The sequence below is a fragment of the Melospiza melodia genome, chromosome 5 (genome assembly GCF_035770615.1).
Source record: "Melospiza melodia melodia isolate bMelMel2 chromosome 5, bMelMel2.pri, whole genome shotgun sequence".
In the NCBI taxonomy this organism is placed as follows: domain Eukaryota; kingdom Metazoa; phylum Chordata; class Aves; order Passeriformes; family Passerellidae; genus Melospiza; species Melospiza melodia.
In genome coordinates this window covers 40,082,383-40,102,038 of record NC_086198.1, presented here as the reverse complement: position 1 = coordinate 40,102,038, position 19,656 = coordinate 40,082,383, and the positions used below count along the sequence as shown (strand labels likewise).

Genomic DNA, 19,656 nt, shown 5'->3' with positions numbered 1-19,656 from the left:
GTCTAACCACTACAAGAAGAAGATATGAGTCAAGATATAGGATAGAAGTTTGCTGGTTTTGTTGTTTTTTTTTTTTTTTTTTTTTTTTTTTTTTTCTTTTTTTACAACTGCATCTGTTTTTATTGTATTTGTGGGGTGCCCTGACGAAGGAGGGAGGGAATGACGAATCTGACTTCATGTTCTCAGAAGGCTAATTTATTAGTTTATGATACTATATTATATTAAAGAATACTTAACTAAAATATCCTAAAGAATACAGAAAGGATACTTACAGAAGGCTAAAAAAAGATAATAATGAAAACTTGTGACTCTTTTCAGAGTCCCAACACAGTTCAACCCTGAGTGGCTGTTGAGTCAAAACAACCCACCCCAGAAACCAATGAAACAATCACCTGTGGATAAACAACCTCCAAATACATTCCAAATCAGCAAAACACAGGAGAAGCAAATCAGATAATCATTGTTTTCTTTTTCTCTGAGGCTCCTCAGCTTCCCAGGGGAAAAATCCTGGGCAAAAGGATTTTTCCAGAAAATGTGAATGCCACGTGGTTTTGTCTTGTTATTGCCACAAGTTTCACAGCTTTTCTTGTAAGACCTGTACCTTTTCTTTTCTTTTGCTAAACTGGCAGCTTCTGCTTGCTAGCACATGGTTTTGTTTCCCTCAGGAGAACAGTAGCAAAAAGGCAAAACCAAAAGCCTGTAAAATATCCTTGCTCTTGTTTCTGCTGTCATAAGCTCCAGCCCACCTGGTTACAAGGCAACAGGTATCTCTTCTAACACCTCACCTTTCGCATGTTTTTAAGGGAATATATTTCAGATCTTAGAAACTTTCTGGACACGACTGGTAGCACTTCTATACAATAATCCACTAAATATCAGAGAAACAGCACCATTTTATCTGCTTTGAAGCCAATGAATGGATAAGTCCAATACCACAGTATTCCTAGGGACAGGATTTTCACTAATGAGCAGGAATATTGGTGTGGTGCCATGTCCCTTTTACTGGGCTTCACTGCAGAGAAGAAAATCAGGAAAAAAGGACAGATCTGTGATGTCCCTAAGTTCCAGAAGCTCCTATTTGCCAATAAGCACCACCAGGGTAAGAGGCTTTAATTTTCTCTAATTCATGAAGCAAATCAGCTTGGCCAATGACCAATTTTAGAGCAGTAGCTTAAAGCTAGCTGACTCCATCACAGTACATTACACTATGCTAAAGTTGTGCTAAATCAGAAGGCTTTCTCTGAAATTATGAAAGTGAATTCCCTTAAAGTTTCCTACTAAGAAATAGTAAATAGGGGAAAAACAATCCAACATATAAACAAAACAGAAATCCCCTTAGCTAAAGGACTGTATGCAACTGTTAGATTTTAAAAGTTATAAATTATATGTACAATGCTGACTCTTAAGCTGTATTTGTCTATGGTTTTAAAAGGTTAAGCATTAAAAGATGTTCAACTAAATTCTAATTAACTGTGGGAAGTCTTGCTGCAAGATAAGTGGTGTGAGAAACAATTGACTTATTACAGAGCTTGAAAGAGAGCAATGAAGAAGGAATGAAGGCCCTTGAAGTTATTAATAGGTTGCAAAAATTTGTGAACTCAACAGTATCTGTGGGCAATCCAATTTAAAACCAATTAGTATCCATTTAAAGTGATTTCTTTCCCATATAAAACTAAATCAATGAAATATTGAACTAAATTAATAAAAGTGTCCATATGGGAAGTGGCACAATTTTAAACAACAGATCTCTAAAAATGACATCATCAAAAGCAATGCAGCTCATATGCAACCAAGTGATAAGATCATTTGCTGATGAATAGGAATAAAAGACGCTATAGGCACAGAGAATTATTTGATCAGTTTGCACACAATCTGTTCTATTTTTGAGTATGTGGTAGAAGCCCTAAATGTCATCCCTGTTCTTTGGAAGTCCTTTTGCAAAACTCACTGACATTGGTAAGGACAGCAGCAGGCCGCTGCTATTGATTGCCTCCTCCTTTACAAGGCCACAGGCAGGCTCCCAGTAACCTAATGCAAACCCAGATCCTAAGAATATCTGGCTAAATAATGGATGAACTGTGACACACACGCAAACACACTGTGTATAGCCACAGTGAAATCTCTGAAATTTCGCTGGTAACTCAATTAGGCAGTTATAGTTTAATTGCATTAGAGTGAGTGTTACTTGCTGGGCTCGATTCTTAGAAAGGCTGTCAGCCAGTCCTCACTCTCCTGTGTTAACAGTTCTGTACTCACTCACACATCGAGACTTAAAACTTCCAGGAAATCATCACAGATGATGGAATGGTGTAGTAACGTCCTCTCATTACCAAATCTCTTTCCCAGATGGCTTGGCAGTAACACTGCTCCAGGTCCTGCTGTCAGACAGGAGCCTCATCTGCGTTACCTCCATTCCAGGCTCCTGGACACCTTCCTGCGCTCCTCTCCTACAGATAATGCCTCCACCAGGCATTTGTTCTCCCTATCCCTCACTATTTGGATCCCTGCTGAAGCACAATGGGCACAGCTGTCTGCAGCACCGAGGAGGCAGGGAGAGCAGATGTGGGAGAAGGAGCCACTTGCTGGATGAGTGGTGGCCTGGCTCCAGCGCAGAGACACGGCACCCACACGTGGGACGCGCTCGCAGCGCTTCCCCTGCCTGCCCCGAGGTCTCTGTGGGTGAAATCCACATCCGAGTGCATCCAGCCAATTGTTCTCCTTGCTGAGCATGAATTTCTTGGTGCTTTAATTAATTCACCCGCAGCGTGAGCGCCGCTGAGTTGGATGCGCGCTCCAAGAGCCCGGGCGTGTAATTAGCACGATGGAACAAAGAGTAATGGACTGGTGGAAACAGTGGGCTGCGAGCATGCAGGAAAAGAGAAAAGTAGAATTTCAGTGAGACAGACAAATCTAGCTGGAGCTCATTCTGGCAGAGGCTGTCACCACAAAATACACATATAAACGCACACAATTTCTTTTAAAAATCTTCACTCATTTCCCTGAGTGTCCCAAAGGATTTGTGGTTTGAAAAATGACTCCTTTTAGTTTTTAGTTGTACAAGGAGTTGTATTTAAAAATTATGTCTAGTCATATTTTTATTTGGTTTAAGAGCACTTGGGGCAGTTGGAAAAAGAAAAATCATCGTTTTCATTTGCTTTTGTTCTTGAAAAGCTGCTTTATGTACCCTATGCTGCAAGAATAAAACTTTAAAAAAGGGGAAATTAAATCACAGCAATAAAATATGAAGGCATTTCTTTGACTTACCCAATAAATGTGCCAGTCCAGATAAATGAGAAATGTGTATATTTTGTTAGTGTTCTTCTTAAATATGAATGTTTTTCCCCCATTCTCTCTCAATTCTTCTATACCAGGACACAACCTTCCAGGTAGTTAATTTTAATTCCTGAAATCAGACAGCAGGAATGCAAGATTTCATGTGGTACCAGTTTTCTGACATTATGGATCAGGCCAAATTTCTAATTTTTGCAACCAATATGTTCTGGCATGCACTTTTCTAAAACAAATGAAAGGCAAATATAGCACCAATTTTGCATCAAATAAATCCATTCGTAAATTTACCCGGAAAGTGAATGAGGGTTTGAGCCAAAAATAATAATAAAAAAATTTTTGGTCAAATCTTTAATGCAGAAGAAAGATACTACAAAAAATGGAAGTCAAATTAAACCTGAATTAGATAAAAAATTCCAGAGAACATTATCAAGACGTACGATGACATGCTAATGCTTTAAATTATAGCATTTTTTCAATCAATTATCTATCTTTAGACTCAACAATATAAAGCAGTGTAAAAAAAATAAGAAAGGGAAAATTGATGCCTTTGGTCTCAGATACAGATCAAAGACTTTCATGCTGTACATCTTAAGTGGCTAATAACTACAGGATATTCAAAGATGTCATCTACTTATCCCATGACTACCTGAAGTTTTCCCCTTTGCACAGAAAAATATTTACTGCATCTATGAAAAGCTGATTTCAGGCAGCTACTGGGACCTCATCTGGAATGTGCTAATTGGAAAGAAATGTGAATAGGAGTGTCCCAAAAACCCAGATGATTGCCTTGATCAGCAGTCTAGGTAATTAGGACTGTATTTCTGCGGTTTCATAATTTGGAATGTAGTGTTGTCACCAATAAAGAAAATAAAAAACAAAAAAAAGAAAAGGAAACTCAATCTTGTATCGCATGTGGAATTCATCGTATCCAGATAAATCTGTCTGCATTTGTGTTGCTATTGCTTGTAAAATCTTTTTGTTTCTTAAGAAATATCCTAACTTCACTTTCAGGAAACAGGACAACATTTTCACACTCAGCAGTTCCCTACAGAAATCCAGGCTTTTGTAGGAGAATTGAAGAAGCAGAGAACAGGCGCAAAAGAACAAAACGGGTCAAAGCATGAGGATTTTTAGATACATCTAAGAGAAAAAAATCTGTCCAAATGGGAATAAACAAACCTTTCAGTGTGGCAGGTCTTTCCAAAGGTTTCCCACCTCTGATTCATGCTGACAAACTTGCACGAGTCTCTTTTCCGTGTTCAGTGCTGCAGTAAAATCCCAAATAATATCCAATTTAAGAAAGAGCTAGTGTCAGCTGCCAATCAACACCAGTTCTGCTTTACTATGTATCCAATTTATTCTCTAAGAAGAGCCCCAGGTGTCGTTTGCTGTGCACTTTATCTTGTATTTTTTCTTACACTGCTGCAGCTTGGTTTTATTTGTCTTTAGCACTCTGGAGGAAGCTGTTGCAGGGTGTTCACATCCTGCACTGTGCACAGGCAGCTCAGTGGCTCCTGTTGGTGTTCCAGAGCTTCTCCTTGTTGGTTGTCAGCATCTCAGCACACAGTGATCTTACTACAGGCTGCCACCCACTCTTTTTAATCTGCACAGATTTTATGCTGAAAGAACAAGTACTATTGTTGCTTAATAAAATGACTATAATAATACTACCTTACATTTCTATAAATCCCTTTTATCCAAGAGCCTTAAAATATTTTATGGCTTATTGTGACCGTGTTCACAGGGGTCTTAGGATGAGGGAAGAAACGTACATCTGACTCCATATTTCAGAAGGCTTGATTTATTATTTTAAGATATACATTACATTAAAACTACACTAAAAGAATGGAAGAAAAGGTTCTCAGAAGGCTGGCTAAGCTAAGAATAGAAAGGAATGAATCAACAAAGGTTTGTGGCTTGGAAAGAGAGAGAGCCAGCTGGGCTGTGATTGGCCATTAATTCCAAAAATCTGCATGTGACCAATCACAGATGCACCTGTTGCATCCCACAGCAGCAGATAATCAATGTTTGCATTTTGTCCCTGAGGCCTCTCAGCTTCTCAGGAAGAAAAAATCCTAAGGAAAGGATTTTTAATGAAAAGATATCTGGGACAGTTTATTTTGTTGTTGTTTGTTGTTTTTTTTTTTTCCTAGATATAATGCTACAATTTTTTCTAAAACCCAAAAAACAGCTCCTTTTAATATACAACTTATCTACTCACCAGCACAAAGCAGTGCCGCACCATTTTGGCTCAGGAAGCTGTGGATGCCCCACCCATGGAAGAGTTCAAGGTTGGATGGGGCTGGTTGCAACCTGACCTGGAACAAGGTGATTTGAAAGTTCCTTTCAACAATAGCAATTCTATGAATTTAAACGTGTCTATATGACTACAGCAGTTACAGAAAACTGTATCACAAGCATCCCAGTGCAGGAGCACAGCAGAAAAACATTAGAAAGTACCAGTATGGACCAATTTGCTGCCCCTATGGTTGCTGCTACCAAGAAAACGGGGTCGCAGGTCTGGTGACTCAGCAAAGTAGATTTAAGGGGAAGTCTGAGGCACTGCTTGTGAAAAAATAGATGAAAGGAACTCAAGAGTAAACATAGCAGTACCTCAGATGCTTTTAATCCTGAATATATCTAAAAAACCTAAACAGTAAAACAAGAAATGTACCAAGTTTCAATTAGAACACTGGAGAAGCAGGTGAGCTGTTTATCATAGCTGCAAACTAAACCAGCTTTTTCCTCTCTAGCTCCCAACTAAAAGAAGGTCCTGGAATGGTGAGAACTTGTTCTCTATTCACTCCCATGACCAAACTATCCTAATGGCTTATAATAAGTTTCTTACTTTCCCATAACCTGTTTGAGTGCTTTGATTTAGAGATTGAAACTCTATGACAGCACCAAGTAGTACTATTTCTCATAAGTGCTGTAGCAGTCTGGAAAAGAAAGAAAGAAGAAATGTGATCCTATTATGACTTTTTCTATGCATTTCATCACCTAGAGTTATAATATCAGCTGTTTCTTGGGAGGGTCATTTGCATTGTGCCACAGAAAAAGCTGCTCAGCTACAAAACAAACATAGATCATCATAAGGCTTAATTGTAAAATTATTAAATTTTGGATCCTTTTCCATCCAAACTCCTTCTGTATCTAACAATTAGCAAAAAATTCTTTTTTTAAAATAGGCGTCCAACATGAACCCTTGAAGCTCTGTATGTGCACATCAAGGACAGCACGTGACTAAGTTTGCTTGAATAAGATTTTTTTTTTTTTTGAAAAAGGCTGTTATAGTATTGGCCCAGTTCTTATCTCTTGCAGACAGTAGCCCAAATCTTCCCTGTTACACAAGTCCAATCTCACATTGATTTCAATGGGTTTCAGCAGAATAACTGAAAAGAGAATTTGGCCCGTAATCTCTGACTATATCGTAGAACTAGTAAGTGTTTGGCTAAGATTAGATTTAAAGATAGTCCACGAGGATGATTCAAGGACTCCAGAACCTTTATTTACACCAAAGTCTCCTTCTTTTGCGGAAAACACAAAAACAAAAGGAAGTGTCTCTAAAGGCACTATATTCCTTAAAATCAGGAAAACCCTTAACTAATTTGCTGCTTCTTTTCCTCCATCATTAACACAAATAAGGGAAAATATTTATGTTCTAGAACAGAAGTTTTTTCCTTTTCTGAAGTCTTCTTTCAAAAATGCATATGTTGATGCACATGATTGTCTCAGCAAAGGAAATAACTTTCTGCTTCTCTTTAATCCTATGTACAATGCAATTGGAAACAGCAAGTGCTTCCAAACACATTAATCTACAAAGATTTTCTTTTTACTTCCTTTGAGATGGCTGCCTGAAAAACATGGGCCTACTTTCTCCTGTGGGCTATTCTGTGCTACAGGTAAGCATTTCATGAGCTCAGGGATGAGACTTTTTGTTAATCTTGGGCTGTGTACACAAGCTGAATTCCTACAGCCTCAAGACTGTCAGTACTTGCAAGGACAGTAAGTTTAAATGCTTGTTCATCATGGAGGAGATGGCTTGTTAGCCTTTGTTCCACTTTATTCTTTCTCCCTTGAAATGGACTGAGACTTGCAAATGAGCAAGCATTAATCCCCAAAAGCTGAAGTCACCAAGGAAAAAGGACTTGTTAGGATTTCACAGCCATGTGGCTGCTTACTGCTGGCTTTTTAAAGACAAGCACAAAACTCCTCATGCTCAAACAAACAAAAAACCAAAACAAACAAGCAAACAAACAAACAAAAAAAAAAAAAAAAAAGAGAAAGAAACCAAACCCAAAAAACCCCAAAAAAACCAAACAAAAAACCCCCCAAAAAGATGAACCAGAAAATAAATTCAAGCACTTCTTCACTGTCTGAATTCTTTAGTCATACAGCACCATTTGATTTATATTCTGTAATATTATGAGGCGAGAAAAAACAACTGTGATTTCTATCCAGCATGGAGGAGAAGGCCAATAAAGATCACAGCCACATTTCCAGATTTTAGGAAGTTATTCATCTCAACAGATGCAGAAGATAATCTTTTTTATGAAGTAAACAAACAACAAAATGCCCAAACTTTGAACTCTTGATGCAAAACAAACCAAGAAATAAAAAGCAAATGGCAATTCTGCAATCATTTTTCCAATTAAATTACCCTGAAAGGCAAAAAGAGTAGGCAAATACTAAGAACACAGGATCAGTGAATTACAACAAGTCCCAGGAGCGATGGGTAACTCAGAGCCACTTTCACAAGGTTCCTTGTATTTAGATTTTTAATCTATTATACCTCTGGAAAGAAAACCTACCCTGGGTTTAGATGCCTGCAGAAATGTAGCTTGTGGAGCGCACTTGCAGGAGCTCTGCTCCCTCCCTGCTCTCCAGAGAGGGCTCTGATCAGGGCCACAGGAGCAGCTGCCAGCTGAAGGTCCCCTGCTCCCTTTCCAATTTACCTCGGGCCGTGCTGACAGGCCTGACACACATTTAATTAGCACATGGCTGGGGCTGTTGGGGATGCCACAGCCTGGCTCCTCTGCTGCTGCCCCTCTGGCTGAGACTCTCAGCTTAGGAGAATGTTTCGGAGCTGCTTTGCAGGAGCGCTTCAGTTTGAATCCATCATCGCTGGCCATGCGAGGTGAGTCTGCACTTTGCCTTCAGGGTAATGATGCCCTGACCCTGCTGAAAATCTCACCCTGGGCAGGGACAGGCAGCAGCTTCTGGCAGCTCAGCTCACCATGGATGCAGCCTTGGCAAGAGCCTCAGCAATCTACAGCTCTGGGAGAACTCATCCTTCCATTGCACCACCATGAGCTGCAAACAAGGGGATGTGATACCAATATTTATGCTAAATAAGTCTGCAGCTCTTCCTGCTCTCTCAAGTTGTCCTTCATTTCTTATCCAGGCTCAGCTCTGTATGGGCAAAATCAGTAATGTCTGTTAATGTCATACAAGGAGGAAACATCCCAATGTTGTCCTCTTCAACTGGTGGAGCATCATAATGAGTCTACTTTTTTTTACATTTGTGTGGTATGGACTCTGAAAGCTATTCCTAAAACCAATTTCCACAAAATTAAAACAATTCTGTCACAGACATCTTTTCATGGAAAATCCTTTCCTTAGGATTTTTCCTCCTGAGAAGCTGGGAGGCCTCAGGAACAAAATGCAAACATTGATTATCTGCTGCTGTGGAATGCAACAGGTGCATCTGTGATTGGCCCATGTTGGATGTTTGTAATTAATGGCCAATCACAGCCCAGCTGGCTCGGACAGAGAGCCGAGCCACAAACCTTTGTTATCATTCTTTGCTATTCTATTCTTAGCTAACCTTCTGAGGAAGTCCTTTCTTCTATTCTTTTAGTATAGTTTTAATGTAATATATATGATAAAATAATAAATCAAGCCTTCTGAAACATCGAGTCAGATCCTCGTCTCTTCCCTCATCCAAGAACCCCTGTGAACACTGTCACACAATTCCAGCTTATCCCTGTGTGCAGGCTCAGACTCACTGCACAATTGCAGGGAATTGCACTCTGCCAACATTGTTAAATTGAGGACCTCTCTTTTCCTGGCTCTGCTGCTGTTGGACAGCTTATGTTCCTACTGCTTTGCTTCCATCTGTGCTAACAACAGAATCCTTTTTGATTAAAATGTTTCTGAGTTATATTGTGAAAGTTCATTTGAACTGTGCACTTTCCTCCCTTAGAAATACTCCTCCTCCATTTGGATACAAAATATAAGCATTTATGAGTTACACCTCCAGCCTGAGTTATTTCAGAAAGGGGAGGGGGGAAATAGATATTTTAATTAATGTACAGTTATTCAAGCCAGGGGAAACTTAAGCTCTGGAGGAATAGAATTTTTCTATTATGTGTATATATATATATATTGGTTGGGGTTTGAGTGGTTTTGGGTTTTTTTTTAATAATACAGACAATTAACAAAAATTTCTGAAAAAATACCTGGAGGAAAGTGCAAGTGGATAATATCCATCTGTAGGGATGTGCAGGCTCTGATTTCAGAGCTTTCTGAAATTTAAAAAATTAAAAAATAATCTCACGAAAGATCTTTTTAAGTGAGACACAGAGAAGAAACCACACCTAAGTAAATAAAAAAGGAGGTCCTAAACATTGGATTGACTATATTTTGTGAAGAAATCTGAGGACACTGTGGTCTTCACAATAAACGCACCTTTTTATTTTTTAAATTTTTTATTTTTATTTTTATTTTTTTTTAAATCCTGAGGAACATATACCTTTCCCTGTCTGAGCAAGACTGATGGTTGCATGGTCATTCCAGTTTCTAATGAAACCATGTTAACTAGAAATCCATATTTAGGTATGTTGTGCAGCAAGTAGGGACATACCTTTTGACATAGCAAAGACTGTAAAATCTATTTCCCAATTAAAGGAGAAGGGATAAAAATGTATCATATGAAAACAGAGACTAATAAGGAAATTACCAGAGGAAATTAAGATAAATTAGTAATTAATTAGACTGTAATTAGGAGATAATTAAGAAAATTAAGGAATTTAGGATGTACATTATATGTTCTAGCTAAAACAATAGTTCTAGTTCAAAATCTAATGTCATTAAGCACTTTTGTAATTCTCTGGGACACATTTCAGATACTGAAGTAGCAAAGTTGGCATTTTCAGGCTGGCCTTCAGCCAAAGCAATATCTCTGTGTTCAAGTATAGTGGATATATTCTTCTTCAAGCAGAGTTGGATCTGTTTCTTGGGAACTGTTCAAAATTTGGGGAATGATGCAATTCCTGCACTGCAAAAAGGATCGGATCTGAAGTGCCTCTAAGTAAGTGAAGCCAGGATTTGGTATTTTGTACAAATCTTGCTGACAGCAGGGAATATTAATGTAAGAGATGGTGACAAAAAGAAAACATTCCTGGCATTTCCAAGCCTCAGGATATGCTCATGCTGGAATTTTACACCTAGCCTGCCCCTGGAGTAGATAATTCCAGGAATTAGGGTTGCTCAGGCTGACGCTAAGGCAGGTTTCACAGCTGCTGTGATAAGAGAAGCACTGCTCTCTCTCACACTGATGGCCAAACATCTCCTAATAGCTGCAGTAGGATCCTGTTTGTTTTCACTGCTCTCCAGAGTTCTGGTGCCACTCAGATCTAACATTTACTTGCAATATGCATTATTCAGCACGTTGAAGTTCAGCCCAGGTACAGAGCAGGCATTAGGTGCAGTTCAGAGATTGTGGGTCCAACCTAACCCTGCTTGCTCTTACCCTTTTGCAAAATACAAAACTCCATCCACAGTGTGGGAAAAGGTCTGTTTGTAGCCACTCTATGACTTTGGGCTTCAGCTATTCCAACACAATCCGTTTTCTGACATGCTTAGCTAGGAGTAATTTAGGTTTCAAATTATTAGTCTCAAATTAGCCTCTCTGCCTGTCATTCCCATCTGATATGAATTCTTCTTAGATCATAAAGCTACAGAGCTAAAAGCTGATTAAATATTAAAAAAAAAATGAGCATACACTATTTTCTCCATGATGACATGGCTCTCTCTCTTCAATGAGTTTAAACATGCAATTATGTTTGAAGGCTGATATCAGATAAATGCTGAACTTCTGTTCAGGGAGTGAGCTATATCTTTATATTCACTAGGTTCTGCTATGAGTCACAGGCCAGCTTAAGGAAAACTGCCCTTGTTGCTGGTAAAGAGGACTGAGTAGTTTGTGGGATGTTTCTGGGAGGAATCCTGAGGAAGGAGAACCCAAAAATTGGCACTAAAAAACAGGGGCAAAGGTTTTGGTTTTGTAATTCTGCTCTCCCTTTCATCAGAAGTACATCAAAATATATATAATACATGAATATAAGAATATGTTATTAGCATGGCATTAATTACCTGGATAGAAAACACACTTGCCAAAGGATTCTGTGTAGGAACCATGGGAGTGAGCCACTAAAACACAATCATCCTTTAAATAAATATCACTACACCACAATAAATATAACTACACTGCAATAAATAGCAGCAGCATGCACTACAGTCAGAGAGGAGGAGTAGAATAATATGTTCAATTGTAAATCACTGTGCATGGAAATTTAGGCAGGCATAATACAATTACCCGATTGGAGGTCAAATGCAATTTCACAGGGTGAATAGCAGACTATGACCATGTATCTGCTTAATTTTTTTTAACTTCGGAATGATCCAGCTGTAATTTAACATTCTGAAGTATATTTAATTTTTCATATGCTGTTCCGATGAACAAAGTTAATTAATATAGCAGACAATTGCAATTTGCATAATTTTCACAAGTAACACTTTAGTTAATGTTTGGAGTTTTTTATTCCAGCCCCATGTTTAAACTACAAAGGGAAGGGTACAAAGTGGACAGAGACTATTAATCAGAGTACTCACCTGAAATCACATCAAAAATACCTATAATTATAATGGGAATAGATAAGTTTTCTGGACAGGAACAATACTATAAGATATAACTAATGAGACAGGGCATTAAAATTATTTTTCTAACAAATATAAATACATATATATATATATATATATATAAAAGAGGAAAATTTCAGAGATATCTTACAGACCTATAATTCCTCCATAAGATATAAGAAATAAAACAAAATATCAAATTAGAGAGACCAGGTTTTAACTTTCAAGTCCACCCCAATTATCTCTCCAAGAGATAATTGTTTGTTGTCAGTCTCAATCTGGGTCCTGATAAAATGAGGATCTTGCTCTTTAAGTCCTCCCTCGTGCCAGTGTTTACTACCTACATTCTTTATTGTTATTTACTGATACTCAGAGTTCTGTTTTATTCCCTTTCCTTGAAGACCTTGATTCTGTAATGCTCACAAGAAACAAAATTACAAACAACATGCCAGTGTTTTTGAAAATGTGAATTTTTTTCATGGTGGTGATTCAGAGTCAGAAGAACAACTCTAAACAGAGGTGCTTGGGGTCAGTTTTACCTCTGAGACACTGCTCTAAACAAATCAACATTAATGGAAATATTCCTATCCTTTCACTGGCCAGTTTCTGTGTTAGCTTTCAAAACCAACTAAGAATAAAAAAGTCATTATTTTTGAAGATGAGGTTTTAACTGGTATTTTAGAGGCTCACACACATACCTGATTTGTGGTATTCAAATTGACACAAATAGTTATAATTTGCAAAATACAGTGCTTACCCCAGAAAATTGCATGTACTGTTCATCACCTTAAAACCTTTAGTACTACCCCCATAAATACAGTGCTTCATCAGTAAGACACTGGGTTGGATCAGTGCTGGCTCTTCCTGGCAGTTTTGCACTGCATACCTGTCTCATTTTGTTAGTTTAATAAACTGGCTCCCAGCTCAGTCCCACAAGTGCAGTGTGGTCTCTGCTTTGAAAAATAAAAAACAAACAAAAAAACCCCAAAAAACCAAAAAAACCCAAAAAAACCAAAAAAAAAATTAACAATATGATTCAGCTGATACATATTTTAGAGCCATTCATCCATGCAGTTCTTTGTGACTTCTTTTGGCCAGGAATCAGCAATGAGCAACAGTGTGAGGCAACATTTTCTGCTGCATTGCTTTTGCATTGCGAAGATTAGAAACAAATTAAAAACACAGCTCAGTTTCATTAATTAAAAAAAGTTATTTGAAAAAAAACCAATTTGCTGTGCTCATCAGCCATTCCCTAGGTGGGGACATATATGCTGCACACCTGAAACACAAAAACACAACCAGGCCAGGCCAGTGACACACTGGTGCCTCTGGCCACGTTGTTTTCTGAGGCTGTCCCAGAATTAAAGATTTTTCTTCTGAGTGTAGACTGACAACATCATTGGAGTCACAAGCCTACGAACACGAGGTGAACTTGGCAGATTCAAAACTGAAACCATAGGGTGAAATTCATGTTTGCTGTAGGTAGCCTAGTTGTACAAAGAGCTGAGCATGTTGGCACCAGCCCAGCAAAGCACTTAGAGGACGGCTGGGACTCCTGACGTGCCAAGAGATCACCCCAGCAGGCAGGGCTTTGCTGAGCTGGGGCTGAGAACACAGCACCCCGTAGGGCAGAACCACCCCAGATACCTGCAGCTCCTATTGCTGACAGCAGGGATGGTGGTGACCTGCTCAGAACGACCTGTGGTATATCAGGAAACAGGAATTCTTACCATGGGAACTCCACATAAGTTAATGAAGGTTTTACTGTGGTATATCAGTACAGATGTCATTTCATTTGGCTCTTCTGCCCAACTATTATTATTATTAGTAGTAGTAGTAGTAGTAGTATGCTCAGAGAGGCCTGTGGTATATCAGGAAAATGAGGAATTCTTACCGTGGTGAGACGGTGTTCACAGGGGTCTGATGTTGAAGGAAGAGACTAGTATCTGATCCATGTTTCAGAAGGCTTGATTTATTATTTCATGATATATATTACATTAAAACTATACTAAAAGAATAGAAGAAAGGATTTCAGCAGAAGGCTAGCTAAGAATAGAATAGCAAAGGATGATAACAAAGGTTTGTGGCTCGGCTCTCTGTCCAAGCCAGCTGGGCTGTGATTGGCCATTAATTACAAACATCCAGCATGGGCCAATCACAGATGCACCTGTTGCATCCCACAGCAGCAGATAATCAATGTTTGCATTTTGTTCCTGAGGCCTCCCAGCTTCTCAGGAGGAAAAATCCTAAGGAAAGTATTTCCATGAGAAGATGTCTGCAACACCATGGGAACTACACCTAAGTTAATGAAGGTTTTACTGTGGCTTTCAATACAGATGTCATTTCATTTGGTTCTTCTGCCCAACTATTATTATTATTATTATTAATAATAATATTATTATTATTATTATTAGTAGTAGTAGTAGTAGTAGTAGTATTATTGTTATCATCATCATCATCGTCGTCGTTGTTGTCATCGTCATCATCATCATCCTCTTTTGTTTCAAGAATTTTCCCAATTGCACTGATCAATAGTTGCACAGCTGTGCCTTGGCCACTGAAAGAGGAAATGTTGGTCTCTGAATAAATCCACCAGCTGCCCTTGAAACCTCATTAGCACCTTGTCTGATTGGTTTTGTTGGCAATGAGCTTGCGCTATATTGGTGAGAAAAAGAAAAAAACACCCCAAATTTTAAACACTGAACAGCTCAAACTATTAACTTTTCTAAGAGGTTTGCTTATGTGATCCTGGGAGAGTTTTTTCCTCCCTTTGGAAGCTGCAGGGGCCAGCACCTGGATGCATTGTTTGCATGCCTCTTTATGGCTTTGATTAGTAACAACCTATCCCCAGTTTGAATATGGTGAAAGATTTCAGGGTTTTAATCCCTTAAATACAGTACAACTTTTCATCTAAGAGCGTGCATACCTTTCAGCATAAAACCATCTAGAAGGGCGCTTACTAATGGAGAAACTGATAACATATTTATCTACTAATTTATCAAAGTGTGCTTGGGCTGATGTGACTTAGGAGAATGACTTGAAGACCTCAGAACAGAGGACCTACATTATTCATACCAAAATTTCTAAAACCCTGGGGGATACCCTCAATACACTGAGAAGAAGAATCCTCTGAGGAATTCTTTCCCATTCCCATTTCACAATTTACTTTTTTTTTTTTTTTTTTAATTTAGACCATTAAAATCTTTGTCATTTAGAACAAGGCTTTTCTAGAAGACAAACAAGTTAAGATCTTAAGCTAAAAGCCTTGGGTAAAAGCAGCAAAGTTTCTCATCTTCATCCTAATAACTTGCTAGTAATAAACCAAAAGAGAAATTCAAAAGGATGATAAGCTGAAAATAAAGAATGATGGGAAACAGATGATTTCCCAACAGCAGGGAAAAAGCAAACATGATCAGTTTCCTAATTTCAGATAATGTTTCACCAGGAACCCATAAAAACCAATAATTCCTTCAGTATATTTTTAAAGATAAAATTCTATCAAAAATCTCTCTGGGTACAGTCAATATCTTCATTGCTTTAGGATGTTCCTCAGTTCTTTTTAGATTTTTTTCTGCCTTATTCAAGTACATAAATCAAAGTTTTAATCTGAAAGCTTGTTATTTTTGCAGCAATTTTCTCTCTTGACTTCCCTCCTACATATTAGCCTGCCTCTTCATCATACAGTAGTTTTTAATTTTCCTTACACTTTCTCCTCTAATTCCTTCATTTTAGAATAAAGGAGATCCTTGCCCCTAGAATTTCTGCTAATTATTTAAAAACTAACTTGTCAGTCCTAACCTAGCTCTATTCATTCATATCTCAGCCTGGCCCATAAAGATCTTTATATAGATATTATAGGTGTTAGCCATCCAAAAACACAACCAAAACACCTAGCAAAATAAATTATAAATCAAGTGTTGGGTATCAAATCTGCAGCTGTTATTCTTTGACTCTGCTTGTTCAAGTTTGCTTCAATATTATTAAGAGGATCTGCCCCCTGCTCTCTGTTTCAATAATTTCTCTTGACTATTATCTGGCATAATGATTATGATGGCATAAGTAACCAAGAAGTTTAAAGGGTTCTGCCTCTTTTTTTCTTGTGTTCATTAAGTGTAATTTTCAGATGAAACCAATATCTGGAGCCAACATATATATTTGATAGAAGACAGAATTGCTTCCATTTTTCCCCCCATCCCTGCATCCTCCTCCTGTCATGCTCATACCTTACTCCCCACTCCTACACATATATTAACAAGAGTTATGGGACAGACAGCCCCAAAAATGATTTCTAGAAGAAAGTCCTCCCTATAAATTAAAATTCTAATAAAAAATAACTTGCATTCTTTAAAAGTAATGATGCTAGGAGCGAATTATTTTTTTATCCTTTTTTTCAGTAAGGCTGACTACTTATATATGATTTGCAGAATTCTCCTTGCCTTCCAAACACAGACCCAGTATATAAATTTATATCTTTCTGCCACCATGAGATGGCCTAATGCCAGATGCTTCACAAAGTCCAAAGTCTTATCTCCAGGCAACCTGTATATGAAAATGAAGTCTTAATTCCCCCTGTGACACTTCCTGCTGCAACACCGTGATTTATTTTCTTTAACTTTGGGCTAATAATAAACAGCAAATAGAAATTATTTTTGAAAATGCAGTTGCTCAGTGGTTGTGTAAAACAGATATTGTAGTGGTGGAACGGGATGAGTGCAGAAGAATGTGCTTTATTCAGAGAAAAGTAATAGAAAAGTTCAGCCTAGAGGAAAGAGAGCCTTGATGGTTTCCATTACTCTGTCAGTCTTTTCCAACCTGCTGCCCCTGAGCCATAGCTCACCTGCAGACCGGTCAGTGGGACTTAATTGTCACACATCTTTGTCTGTGCAAAGAAACAAAATCAAAGACAGAGAGGCTCACAGAGAAGAAAAAAGAGCACCTAAATTATATATACAGCAAGGCTGTAAATCAGCCTTCCCTTCTGTTTCCTACAGCCTTGCTTCCACCTCTCGACAGGTCACAGTCAGGTTAGTGCTGTGAACACACAGAGCTGCCTCCCTTGGCTCAGAACCTGAGCTCTGTGGTGGCTTAATTCAGTCATTTCATTATAAAAAAAAAAAAATACAATTAGAAGCCTTGGTGTATGGCACACTGTAACTTTAATTTCCGCCAATAAAAAATGTAAAAGCTTATTAAAAAATTCTCATTCTGCTCCTGAGCCCCGAAACTAAATCATTGATTTCATAATCTTTAAATTTTAATTAAAACTAAACTCTCTCAAAACAAATTAGGAATACATAAATACCATGTGTTAAGAATACCAAAGGATTGTTCTGACAAGGTACTGTGTCAGACTGTGTCAGTCCCCCTGTCTCTGTGGATGCAGCATGGTACATAAATGTGGTTTGAGGATTCCTCAGTCCCAGCTTCAGTTCATGATCAAAGGAGCTTGTCAAGTAAATGTCACAAAATTGTCACCGCATTAAAAATGAACATAACTTTTTCTTATTTATTTTTTTTAATTGGCTGGAGTTATTGCTATTAGAAGCTATTAAATGTCCCAGAATCCACCAGAGAATGCACTTAAATGAGAAAGCCCTGTTACCCTGTGCGCTCTGTTCAGCGGGCTCCCTGTGGTTGGTTTTTGTGGGGGGGATAATGCCCCAAGGATGCTCCACCATGACAAATGCCAGGAGAGTCTGCCTGGGAGTAATGAAAGCACCATTTTTTTTCCCTCACAGACCACTCATCAAGTTTTAATTCTTATCTATATGACACATAAGATAAAAAAAAAGTAATACGCAAAACCCAATCCTGAACATTATTTTTGAAGTGTAAAATGTTTCCACTGCCACATCTGTTTCATATTTTGCACTCAGAGTGCTAACAGTTTTTGAATTGTTTTACAGAATGATAAGGAAAACCATTAGAAAATTTGTAAACTTTAACTTCAAAATACCAGAAAACTCAGAGGAGAGTCAAGGTTCAGTGAAAATATCAACTACAAACTGTTATATACCTGGAAAATGCAGCTTTATGGAGACAAGAATGGACTTCTTTTCTTCAGCAAAAGCTTGGCATGCTAAGACCCTGTGCAAGTTTGAAACTCTGGGAATGATGTTTTGTGTTTATTGTCTTGGTTTCCTATGTTGCCAAAGTGTGCAGACAAACAAAACGTTTTTGCTGAAGATTTAGCTGTAAAGAAACAGAATAAAGTAACTGTGAACAAAATAAGCATGTGTTCACAGAAAATATCTCAAAGAAATCCTCACCAGCCCTCTTTATTATTAGAAAATCAAACAATTCTAAATTCTTCTACTAGCTGCTCAAACATTTGCTAATTTCTTTAGGGAGGGCTCATTCCACTGAGTCCCCAGCCTTTACTTGGGAGAATTTACTGGGTGCTGATTATTTTAAAAATATTTTGGAATGCTTTAGGAAAAAGCTCTTAAACTATTTCCAGGACTAATATAAGGTGAAATACTGTTTCAAATACACAAACAATTTCGTAGCCAGTGCCTTGAAAAGCTTTAGTTGAGAAGCTCAGACCTGAAACTTCAGATTGCCTCTCGCTACGAGGACTCATCTTTTGCTGGATGGGGGGGAAAAAGCAAATGCTGAGGCCATGCTGAGGCTTTGATCACACGTTGCACGTGCTCAGCATTTGGGCAGATGATCTCTCTGGAGAGCACATCTTTGGGCAGGGCTGCTTGGGCTGTGTGGAATTCCGCCCGTGGCTGCTGCAGCTAGATGCCACTGTGGCACAAAGCACTGGAAGTGCAAGCGAGGATCCTTTTTTCCCTTCCCTTCTCGCTGCCTGCCAGGCACACACAGGGGAGGCAGCTGAAAGCAGCCAGGCTGGAACACAGACAGCACCAGGAGCGGGACAGGTTCAGGGAGCCTCAGTGCAGGGAAAGGTCAGGATTCAAGAGGAGTCTGTACTGTGAAGGAATGAGAGAAGGAGCTAGGCTCAGTTAAAAAAAAAAAAAAAAAAAAAAAAAAAAAAAAAAAAAAAAAAGCTAGGATTGTGATTCTGTGAATTAGAATATAAAGTGAGAAGGAGACAGGGACTGGCTGAAGATACGTGATTTTACACTGCTAAGTGAACAGGCAGGAAAGGATGGAGCAACCAGGTCTGAGTCCAACATTCTTGTTTCTATACAGGGCAGAATAGAAGCTGAGAAATCTGGTGCCAAATTATTTCTCCTGAGAGTCTGCCACCTTAATGACAAAGAGATACATCCTGTGGATCTTGATTAGACACAATTGTTCTGCTTAGTATTCAAATATTCAAAAACTGAATGAAGAATGGGAGTGTGAAAAGAAATAGCAAGACAAATCTCAAACTCCCATGTGTTCCATGCCAGGTAAAAAATAATTCCTTCACTTGCATTTTCTTATTTTTGTTCCAAAGAAACATCTGTATCATTAATCTGTGCAATGTTT

At 38.4% G+C, this 19,656-nt stretch overlaps 1 long non-coding RNA gene across 1 annotated transcript; it reads right to left on the bottom strand.

The window, feature by feature from the left end:
• Nucleotides 1-2,702: 2,702 nt before the first annotated feature.
• On the bottom strand, nucleotides 2,703-4,557 carry LOC134419041 (uncharacterized). The gene is made up of 3 exons (XR_010027948.1): nucleotides 4,471-4,557; nucleotides 3,265-3,403; nucleotides 2,703-2,858 (listed from the first exon to the last, which is right to left on the bottom strand). It is a non-coding gene; the product is annotated as an uncharacterized LOC134419041 (long non-coding RNA).
• Nucleotides 4,558-19,656: the final 15,099 nt, after the last annotated feature.